This window comes from Pygocentrus nattereri, chromosome 11 (genome assembly GCF_015220715.1).
Source record: "Pygocentrus nattereri isolate fPygNat1 chromosome 11, fPygNat1.pri, whole genome shotgun sequence".
NCBI lineage: Eukaryota > Metazoa > Chordata > Actinopteri > Characiformes > Serrasalmidae > Pygocentrus > Pygocentrus nattereri.
In genome coordinates, this window is record NC_051221.1 from 18532988 (window position 1) to 18545898 (window position 12911).

The following is a 12911-nucleotide window of genomic DNA, read 5'->3' on the forward strand; positions in this document are numbered from 1 at the left end:
CCACCCATCTGCATTAAAAGTAAACACCAACAAAGATTAATATTTCAGCATTGCTCATACATCTCCATCAGTATATCATCGTCATATTAAAAATCATTTTTATTTTTTACACTACTTGCCAGCTGTCGGATACATTGTGTGAACATTTCATGATGAACATGAAGTCTCAATATGTTAACATAGATGAAAGTTAAGAATGTTTTATTCTTATATGTAATCATAGTTATTAAACCTTTATAAGGATTTCCTAAAAAAAAAACAATATGATTGCTAAGATGCAATCAAATTCAAATCCATTTAGAGAAGTTTGATGTGAAATGGTTCATTGTAAAGAAACTATATATGACATGAAATGGTATGAACCAGTGGTATATATATATATATATATATATATATATATATATATATATATATATAGCCTGTTTACTTTCTATTCAAGAGGAAGTAATATGTATAATATCTATATTTATCCATATGTAAAATGGATAGTGGTAAAATTATAATTAATCTGAAAAAGTTTTCTTTTTGAACATTTCACAGTGTTCCTAGTTCTAAATTGTCACTGTGCCAGCTTTTCTGTAGGCATCAATTTCAGACTGAGCTTGTATTTACAAAAAACAATGAAGTTGATGAGATAAAATATTACATGTCAAAGTGGATTCTCATAGAAATTATGTGAAATGTCCTTTCACACACCCTTTTCATTGGTCCATGTCTGATACTTGTCTGTTTTGCAGTAGAAGAGTATTATCCATCACTTTCATCTTTGGTATATACCTTGGTATGTAGCTTTTTAAAATGTTTAAAAAAAAAACATATTTGTTCCAGAGGGGAAAAAAGACACTTTTTAGCACATCATCAAACTGATGGTTTAACGTTAAAAGAAGAATTCCAACCAGACTGCAGTAAGAGTACTGTACAGTAAGAACAGAGGTGGAGTGTCAAAGTCTGGAGCAGAAGGGTACAAACGGTTTTTGGATGTAACAATCTGAAACACACCAGCCATCTTTGAAAGAATACTTTAACAAAAAGAAAATGACAGTCTTGGAATAATCTGTTTCAAATAAGCAGTGCTTGGTTTGATTCCTAACATGTTGAACTTAATACATTTTTAAGTATGGCATAAATGTCCAAATACTTTAAGAGGAGCACTGTATATATGATCAAACTCACATCCGGTAGTAATACATGTAAATTTGAGTGTAACATTGTAAGAACCTGTAAAAAGCTTCATTTTAAGCCAAAATTATTATCACTATCACCAAGAATATAACATCAGCAAAAATAGAACAAAATATTACAGTGATGCTATAGTGGTAATACTAATAATTGTACTAATAATTCTTGTACTAAAAGGGGGTAAACTTTTTACATGTACACTCATTAACACAAACAAACAACAAGGGTTTTTTTTTTTTGCTTTATATGACTTATACACTAAATACATAACCCTCAATAATGTAAGATACAATCATTTAGTCATCCGGAACAAAGCTAAGACATTTGACATGTTATTCTTTTCAGTCATGATTTTAATCCCTAAGTTATTTAAACTCTAGCCAAGAGGGGGCACCATACTCTCCATTAACCCTGAACTCCACCTATGAGGATTGGTTGGTCTAGGAAATGCTTTTTTGTCTGCCTTTCGAATTATCTACATTAATTAAGGCTCTTTTTTGTGTGAATAATAGGTACATAAAAGTAAACTGCAAATGATGTGTAAAAAAGGCTGTACTGGGCAGTGAGGAAACAGACATCGAGTAGTTTGTACGTCAGTTATGGTGGTTGAATCTGTGCTGGTGTGTAAGTGTGATGAATAAGGATCGTTGAGCAGAGAGATAAAAAGTGCATTACACACACACAGTGTGTGTGTGTGTGTGTGTGTGTGTGTGTGTGTGTGTGTGTGTGTGTGTGTGTGTGTGTCTGGCAGGATTGTTGACAGGATATCTCAGGCCATCGTCCCCATATCCTGACTCACCATCAGATAACATGTACACATGCACTCTACACACTGCAGTCTGCCTGTCACTCACTCACTCTCACACACACACACACACACACACACACACACACACACACACACACACACACACACACACAACCCATGACATTTAGTGTTTATCTGTCTGTCATTCTCCTCGTATATGTTTCAGTGATAGAGATTCTGCTCAAAGTGAAAGTGACTCAGAGTAAATCCTAAAGCACCCACAAACCATCTGCTGTTTCTCTTTCAGTGCTCCAAAAATGAAAGATTCTAGTGATAGTAACACACACAAAGCAGGAACAGTCTCACAAGGTCTCTGAGCAGTGTGTTTGGAGGCCCCTCAGACCCACATTATGATGTAATAACACAGAAATAATAAAACAGACAAGAGCTGAATACAACGTGTATAAACTGCTTCTGTTTGTTTATGTTATCTTTGAACAGTGCTGTAAAAATTTAATGTTAATATATAAAATTATTAATTCTGCAGAAATGTGCAATATTTTTAATTTATTATTATTACTCATTATTATTTCCTGCTGCACATTTTTGGTGTTTGGAGCATTTAACTACTTTAATTAAGTCAGCAGAGTATGTGCAGATGGGCTTTTATTGCAATTATGGGTGTTTCTGCAACTGTTAATACTTTTAAAGAGGACTTCAATTAATTTTCAATGATTTCTGCATAATTCAGCCATATGCAAACAAAGTCATTCAGAGTGGTTTGATGTGAAATTGTTCCCTGGTGAGAAACATGCTGACTCAGATTTCTTTACAGTGGTGTTAATAGGAACCAGGGGTCATATAGTTATCGGTAAGATAGTTTGATGGTTCTATATAGAACGTTTTTGAAAATGGTTCTATATAGCACCAAAAAGGATTCTTGGATAAGCTTGACATTATAACAATAGAAGAAACTTTATTGGTGCTATATAGAACCCCTTTCAAAAAGGTCTCCATCAATCTTTCATGATGCAAAAAACTCTTTAATAAGGCAAAAGGTTATTTGAGTGTGCATGGCTCTACATACAACAGTTTTTTCCCTAAAGAACTCAAGAAGAACCATTATTTTTATGAGTGAACGATGAAGTTTAAAAAGTCTGTTCAGAAAACAATGTGTCAGACATCTGGCAGCATAATTGTAAATATGTTCACATAATTGTTTTTTGCAAGGGAGCTTTTAGAGGCATTACACGTCTGGTTCCTATCACCACCAGTGTTGTGACTTAGTAAGTTCCTCTAGAGCAGAGCATTTTGCATCAAAGCATTCTGAGTGATGTTTAAATATTAGCTTCTTGAAAACTATTTGGAATTCCCCTTTAAGACCCAGGGTTGATAAAAAAAAAGTTTTAGAAACTTTTTTCATCATTTTTCCTTTTAATTACTTTAAACATGCATTTATGTAAGAACATAACTATTTACCACAGAGGCCACAGAAGACCACCAGAGGTTACTGGCCATCAGAAGTCCATGGGCACAGTAAGTAATCCATCCCTGACACAGAGGGCACCTGAATGTGGGGTCATACACACAATATTACACTCAGTAACAACAACAAAAGGCTTTACAGGATGATTTGTCCTGAAAGTGGCTTATGTTCATGCAAGCTAACATTTAGTAAACAAGATCATTTTCTCTTCAGCTGTGAATCTGGCACAAATTTATTCTTTCACATGATACACTGAACAGATCTGGCAGTCCATTATCTCTCTTTTCATCCATCAATCTTTCTCTGCATCAATTCAGTAACTTAAATGCATTCGATTAATGTACAACAAAGAATTCCGGGTCAGTCAAAGTGCTCATCTTGCATGAGAAACCCAACACTGCCCTCTAGGGATTCCTAAGAGATTGACTCATAATAAGCAGATGTAATGAAGAACTGTATTGGAATAAGGAGACCTCATAATAAGTTTATATTAAAAACAATAACTACATGTCACTTTTAAACTGGATTAATCACCTGATTATATTCCAATTAAAGGTCCAGGTAGGATTTTCTGAATTAGTTTCATATCACAGGGCCAATTTGCTAACAGTAAGTGGGGTGGACTGTATATCACAACTGTTTCAGAAGATTGGAGGCTTGTCTTGCCTTTAGTTTGTAAATGTTGTTTTGTTGTACACTATACAACACTGCCCTCTACTGATTCATAACAGCTTTTCTTTTAATTGTTCTGGAAGGTGGCTACAGCACCTCCAATGTCTGAACATTCCTAAATTATCCATCTTTAAAGGGCACATGTAATGGAAAACCAGATGTTCCTTACTTGTTTGTAAATAAAAAGTAATATTTAGACATTGTTAAGGGTTCCAAACATACCACTACACAACCCATACACTGACTATATGCTGCAACAGCAACATGGTTTGAATCCGTTGTTTCTGCGATATTACAAGACCCAACATATATACACCTATTTGGTCTATTCAGCAGTTTCGCCCGTGCACAGTCAGCTTTGTGTGCTTCAGGAATGAGGCACAGTACAGGGCAGCAGATCAGTCCAGAAGTCATTTACATATGTCAGCATTAAAGGTAATAACAAAAAAAAAAAAGTAGGACATGGACCCTTCAGTGTAATTAACAATGTACAAATAGTTTGTCTTGGAAAAGTCTTGGGGGTGTATGCAATGTTGATGGTGGGCTGAAAGGCAAAATGACAAAACAGTATACAAATAAAGAAAGTACAAAAATTCTAACTGTAAAACAGGACTATGAAACTAACACTGCTTCATCTTGTGTATCTAGGTTGTGATTCTTTGCTTCTACTGTTTTTTTCTGCTTTTGTGTTTATTTACTGATCGGCTAAGTGAGTGTTAGATGGAGAAGTGCTATGCAAATAATTCTTCCTAGTCAAATGAGTGGAGTTGCTAAAATTAAATGACCTTTAAGTTCATATCAGCTTTGAACATGAGGCATTCACTTGTATTTCAGCAGGAAATGATCTCTCTGCTCCGACTATTAACTGTGAACCCAAGAGGTTGACAGATAGTGTCTACTTCTAGTTCTAATGTGCTGCCCTGTTAACACCTTATTTAGACCAGCAGCAGAGTCAGCAATAAAAAGCATTGCTGATTAATCTTGTGTTTTCAGGTGATGAAAAGAACAGATTACAGTTCTTCAATAGAAATAAATTCAGGCCTGTAACTGTGACGCCCTCATGTGGCTGAAGCGTGTAAGAGTGAATGTGAGAAACTTCAGAGTCAGCAGTGATGAAGCCATTGTTCTGTTTTGTGCACATATTGATGAATCAGAAAACAGGAAACGATCAAATGTGACAAAATCCACAAAGCACAGTATTTCAATTGTGATGTAACAGTAGTTATATAAATATATACATAAATAACCGTTATTATTTGTGAAGCACTCTGGAAATCTGAAACATGGCAATATATGAATTTCAAATGTATGGCATGTATTAGCATATATGGATTTCCCTCATTCACACTTCCTGATGAAGTGAAAATATGTACATGTGTATAATAGGTACATAATTAAACTCTAAAAACATGAAATTAATGAAAATATTGTTGCACAAGCTAAACATTTCAGAAGAGAACATTTGCCTGTTACTTTGAACCGAGTTCCTGAATTGAGAATGCAAATGCAAATAAGGAAATAAGGAAACAAAAAACATGTTTGTGCATAAGTGTTCAAGTGGATGAATGGACAAGAATTCCCACAGACACTCTCCAAAATCTTGTAGAAAGCTTCCCAGAAGAGCAGCTGCAAAGGGGGGGATCAAGTTTGTAATCAGGCCTATGATTTAGAATGGGATGTCATAAAAGGTCCTGTAGGTGTAATGTGTAGGTGACCCAATTATTTGTACTATATATATATATATATATATATATATATATATATATATATATATGTACATACTACTATACATACTTTACATACATTTTTTATGTTATTTGCATAATACATGATCTTATTTCAATAAGGACAGTAGCTCATACGTACACACAGTCATGGTGCGTCATGAGAATGTCAGTCAAGTGCTCAGTTACGCAAGAATGCAGAGAAATATTCAGTTTCTGAGTAACTTCCTTGATCGTCCCCTGCTACAATGTTGATGTTATCTCCCTTGGCTAGAGGGATGGATAAAGGAGGGAACTTTTCAGGTTAATGCTATTAGCATTAGTATTAACATGCCCTGTTCACTCCTTTGACAGAGTTTCAGCAACAAATGAACATGAAGAACCTGTTCTGCTGCGCTGCTCATGCCAGATTTTATTTCAAGTTGGAATTTCTTCCACTGAACAAAGGATTCCTTCACAGGACAGTTATCGAGCTGGGAGAAGACTACTTCTGAATGCTTTTTGTGGGTTTCGTTTATTAAAAATTGTTGGATTCTTGTGAAAAAACGGTAAGTTTAACCTAGACTACCTTTATTAGGTAAGGAAGACAGGCTTCAAGCTAAAAGTCTTGATGTTTACATTTTTAAAAAAGGGTGCAGGGGTTCTTTCATAAACGCAGTGGTCATAGGGTGAGTTAAGGTAGTTTGAGACAGTTTTTGCATTTTTGCTTTTGGACACCTTCTCCACAGACCCTAATCTAAACTACTTTGTATATTTGGCAAGTTGCATTTGGCATTGTGCTTGTTTATGTGAGACCACAGTTTCTATAGCTAACTAAAACTATTACTAAACTATTTTCACAAAAACTAAGTCAAAACTATAATATTTCTAATGATTTCAGTTACATCAGTGTTTTAATCTTATTAGTAATCATATTTTAAGCTAAGATATAAGCCTTTTTTTCTGTCATTTTCTTTATTCAACCCTGGGTTATCAGCAGCAAATTTTTCATGATAGTTTGACCCAAAACCAGGGAGCACAACATCTGAGTTTTTCCATGTTTTCCTCTTCTTCTCAACAAGTGCAGCCTTCCGCTAATAAAGAGAGAGATGAGCAATAAAAGAATACTGAAGTAATGCCTTTGATATTGACAAATGTATTGTCACATGGGGACTGGCATCAGCAGTCTGATTGTTTAATTTTAGTCTGATGAAGAATCACACCATTGGTACCATGTAAACATTAAGAATCTCTATTTTCATGCAACAGGGCAATAGGGCAATACAATTACATTTAAATTTATGGCGCTTAGCAGCTGCTCTTATTCAGAGCAACTTGCAAAAGTGTTTTATTGTCCACTCAGAAACTGCAGGAAAAATAGAAAGTACAGAATTAAGCAAAAGTGCAATACAGAACATTTTGTAGATTAAGGTTCTTTTAAGCATTGCTCAAAAATTTAGGTCTTCATTTATATCAATAATATACTGTGTATGAGAAAAAGATCTAGATTTTATACAGCGATAGGCTAATAAATAAACGAATAGCTAACAAATAAAATAAAAGTAGATTGTTGATTTTGGCACTAATGGGGTAAATGTGAACTAGTATATATGAACCAGCTTCATGAAAAAAGCTGAGGCAACCCCCTTTGACATCTTTCTTCTCTGTACTGCTGCCTGTTATACTTCCCACACACAAAAACCAATAGTATCCTATCTCATTGTTCACCATGCTGTGCCTGCGTTTTTTCTGGTGCTGTGTCACTCTGTGCTCTTAATGAGCCTCATCACCTGGTATATTTATTACCACCATTACACTTTCAGTTTTGTATGCTAAATGTAAAATAAAGATAAATTCTCTATTATCAAGCATCAGAACCGTCTCTTGCACCCTGCGGGAAATTACTGTAAACAACACTGTGCTTATCATTCTGACCCCCAAAAAGTAGAATAAGTGTAATAATTGTACAGTGTAAATACTAACACTATCTGTCATCTAGTGTTATTGTGGTTATATTAGTTTTGGTGATAAATTCTTCCACAGGCCTCAACTTGATTATTTATATTTATCTTACAAGCATAAAATTCATGTAGCTTGATAAAATGTCTTTGAGATTATGCTAAGTATACACTCACTGGCCACTTTATAAGTTACACCTTGCTAGTAAAAGGTCGGGCCCCCTTTTGCCTTCAGAACTGCCTTAATTCCTCATGGCATAGTTTCAACAAGGTGTTGGAAACATTCCTCAGAGATTTTGGTTGGCTATTTGAGTTACTGTTGCCTTTCTATCATCTCGAACCAGTCTGCCCATTCTCCTCTGACCTCTCACATCAACAAGGCATTTTCTTCCACAGAACTGCCGCTCACTGGATATTTTACATTCACTAGAGATGGTTATTCGTGAAAATCCCAGTAGATTAGCAGTTTCTGAAATACTCAGACCAGCCTGTCTGGCACCAACAACCATGCCATGTTCAAAGTCACTTCAATCACCTTTCTTCCTCATTCTGATGCTCGGTTTGCACTTCAGCAAGTTGTCTTGACCACCTCTACATGCCTAAATGCATTGAGTTGCGGCCATGTGATTGGCTGATTAGCTATTTGTGCTAACAAGCAACTGAACACCTAATAAAGTGGCTGGTGTGTGTATATTCAGGTCCAGGTGTGTGCTAAATCTCTGAGTGTGTCATAGAGTTTCTAACCCTTTATATTCTCACTCTGAAGTGTCTCAGTGGTGACCACACCCCTGCCCTTGTCTCACCTGTGTCTGGACTGTTTACTGTAATATTATATAATTTTATGTGTACCGTATATTGCATTGTGTGTTTGTGAGTCTTGTAAATGTAGGACAATTATGTTCTTTGGTGTTTTTCTATGGTCTTTTGGTTTCTTCTTGTCTTGTGAAAACAGACAACCTCCACGTCTCAAATGTCACACGGTGTTATTGTAAGCGAGTGAATGGTAAGAAAGGTGTGGTTGGTTAGTAAAATGATCAAATTGTAAGTCGCTCTGGACAAGAGCGTCAGCCAAATGCCGTAAATGTAAATGTAAAGGAAGAAGCCAGGTCAAAATGATGACCGCAAATGCAGTGCTGTATCATTTTGCAATGCAAATGTGTTGCGTATATAAATGTATATGTGATACAAATTTCACTTGTAAATCTTTACAGAACAATGCAGTAAATTGTAAATGGTTTAAGTGAGTGTAAAGTTTACTATGTAACTTTACAAGTGCTCAATATGAACCTCCTCCATCTGTACGGACATCAACGCCATAGTCAAATTCATCCCATACTCAATTGAACATTTTGGGTGTCACTGTACTCAGAGCTCCTTCAATACAATTTCAGAGATCATCCAGTGCTGTGGAACCAATGACAAATGGTCTGAGCTGTTGGAAGTTCACTGGCAATGAAAATTACTTTGCACGGTTATAATAGATTCACTCTTGACCTTGTGCTTAAACCCCTGTTTATCGTAATGATTACATTACTTTGATGGATGGTTACTGTTAAAATTACTCTTTCAATTAATAGATCTTACAATCAATGCATAATATGTTTTGAATGACTGGATATAAGAAGTATTTCCTAAAGACGTGGAGCTGTGGGCATACCTCTGAACTTATTCTGAGGCTTTCTTTTATTTGAGTTCACAGTGTAAGGCAGAGATGGATCTTTCCCAACTCCAGGCCCCAGACTTGGAAGCAGTGAAAAAAGGGTGAGCATGAAAGGAAATTAATGATCTCCAGTATAGTAACGTGACAGGAGAAGGAACAAATGTATTTACTTTTAATTTGAGTACATTTTACATGTTGAAACATCACAAAATCTTCACACTCTAAAAATTGGTGTAAAAAATGGATATACATGTTTTATTTAGGAAGTGATGATATACTCAAACAGAAGGTCTTTTCCTTCATACACAACCTATAGGAAAAACTACTCGTTTAAGACATGAAGAGAGCAAGTACTATTCATTTGAGTTGTCTTATTTGGTAAAAGTTCTAGGAGATGTATGTACAGTCTAGTTAAAGAAAGGACTTGCTGGCCATTGCTGGCAACTTAACAAATTTTTGACCTTATGCTAAGCAATCATGACCTGGCTTCTGACGTTAGTGATCATGGTGTACAGATCTGTTATGCAACTAGAGTTTTTATTTATTTATTTATTTATTTATTCATATTTTGTCCAATTCATTGCTCAAATGCTGCGACACTGTGAACTTGAGTAGGGTGGATCTTAGTCTTTGTTACAAGTTACATCACTGCCACTTCCTGAAAAGACAGAGAGAAAATAAAATAAAAACCTCAAAGGTAACACCTTAACTGATAACTATGGAAATATTACAAAGTTACTTGACACAAATGTGAACCAGTTTTTATCTTAGCCCCTGTCTAATATACCCATGTAGTCATACTGTACAACAATAAATATTGCATCATCATGCTCATTCATCAGAAACTCACTTTAATGGCAATGTCACGAAAGATGAAAAGAGAGAGAGAGAGAATGGAGCAGGGAAACCATGCACTCCTATCTCCAACCAGCATTGATTACCCCACATAATAGGTAAATGACACCTCTCAATAGAATTCCATGGCTAAACACACCCACACTGAGAAATCTGAACCTCACGTGTTTTAAGTTGTACCCAGAGTGTGTCGCACTGATTTGGAACACATCATCTATTAACAAAACAACATGCATTCTGATATTTGGTTCTCACACTGCGGTCAGCCCTGATATTGACAGCCATGAAACAGATCTAGTTCTTAAAAGTGGGCCAGAAACTTTCATTAACCCACTGTCTTATGCCTGACCACACCTACCAAAAACATACCCCCTGCTACATGCATATAAGTTCTCATCTCTGTTCTTTGGCAACTATTCACAGGACAAATCCAGAGATGGTGTGCTCAAAGTCCAGGGGCCGGGACCACCAAAAGGTTGAGAAAAAAGACTCGGGGTAAGTGAAATTAATTTATTGCTAATTAACGGTGCTGGTCGATTTGAAGCCTACATTGTTCTGTCCAAAGTTGAGCTGTATGGACATTTTCTAAAATGTGTTTGTTTATTTATTTATTTATTTATTTATTTATTTATTTATTTATTTATTTTAATGCTGCCTCTCTTTCTCTGAAGATGGAACACTAACTTAAGCTTATAAAAGAAGACTAATCCATGTTTTCATTCAAAACTTCCAAAACTAATAACAGTTGTATTCACTGGGATGATGTATTCATTTTTTCATTTTTGTTTCTTAAGGTTTGGATCTGATAGATCTGTCTCGCCTGCATCTCGTGCCGGATCAGCAGAGAAAAAGTCTATGAGTAAACCAGACAGCAATAAAGGAGAGCATAGGTAATAACTCACTTGCACTTATCTCTTTTTGGAATAACTCTAGGAGTAACAGGATCCAGCACAATATAACCACTCCCACGTTTTGCTACTGAAATGCAGTACTGACCAAACTGACTCTGATGGCTCCTGTGGCTCTAAATGTTGGCAGTTAGATGTTGTGTTATTGTTCTCTGTTTTCACTCAAATTGCTTTGAAAGCCTAGGCTCAGCGCCACTTTTAGCACAACAGTTAGAGTTTTTTGAATTGTAGAATGTCAGGCCACCCAGCTAACAGTAGAGATGTGGAAAGTACCATATAAAAAATGTCAGGGTGATTGTGCATGTTTGTGTAAGGGATATGGGTGGGGATATTTCCAATATTTAATCTAATAATGTAGTTACAAATGAAAAGAAATATTTAAGCAAAGACTATTTATGTCCACAGAGACAGCAGATCAGAGAAAAGAAACACTCACCATAAACTAAAAATGACGCCATCTGTTCCGTGGACAGTGAATTCATCTTTCCAAAATTCCAGGTAATCCACATGCAAATAAACTGTATTAATCTTAGGTGCCCTAGTGTCAAAAAAAAGTTACAATGTAATTTGTTAATTTATGCACTATTGCTATATCTTAATCAAGACAATGATTAATAATTATAATATAATATATAATAATGTCAGCTGCATAATTATTGACACTCTTGGTACAGATGGGTAAAAAGGTAATGAAAAAAGGCTTTGTTTTGTAACTTTGAAGTGGTCACTCATGACTTCCTGTTTTTCTGAGTTATCAATATGGGGTGACACAGAGGACAAAATTCCACAGTCATTTGCCAGCATGAGGAAAATAAAGAATAAATAAATGAGATAAAAGTGCACTGACCTTCACAAATCAATGTAATTGCAACAGCTATAAACAAATAGCTACGTGCCTGAAAATGCCCTTATCCAATGTTAGGGCAATAATTAAGTTTTAAAAAAACAGAGCTTTAGGGAACCTGCCATCCACAAGACACGTGTTTATTTTACATGTTCCTGCACTCAGGCAAATTTAGTACACACCCAGCTCGGTATTACTGCTTACTCCCTACTTTCAAAAATATTGTAATTATTCTTTTAATGCTGGTATCATTTTGTAATAAGGTCATTCGCCAGCTTCTTGCTTGAATTTTTTCTGTTCCAACTTAAATGGTGCAGCGGTTACATTCTGGTGCCTGAGGCATTATAATGACTATACTATAATAGCTTGCTCTGTTTTTGCTTAACAGTACACATACACATTTTTCTAAGCCGCTTCTCCCTCAGGGTCACTGGGCGGTGATGGAGCCTATCCCAGTGGTCATCGGGCAGAAGGCAGGAAACACCCTGGACAGGTCACCAGTCCATCGCAGGGCAGAACAGTAACAGTAACATTTTTTTGCATTTTCACTGAACCAACAGGCCAGTGCTGTTTTGTCCCGTTCACTAATGTTTGTGTTAATCACACCTGCTGCACCATTTGAGGTGAAACAGAAACATTTGAACAAGAAGCTGGTAAAAAAAGCAAAATTCAGCTTTGTAGTGTTTATGCTGGTAGTATTTTGATAAGGAGTTTTGGACTATCAAAATATCCAACCTAGAGGGATTTTATGAGCAAACCTATAAATATGTGCTACAGTAGGACATTTCAATAAGCCTTACTTTCATGTCGCTTAGTGATGTGCAATTAATGAACAGTAGCTTTAGCTTTCATGTAGCAATATTTGTATTACAATTCTTTAACGAGCTCATACTTTAGA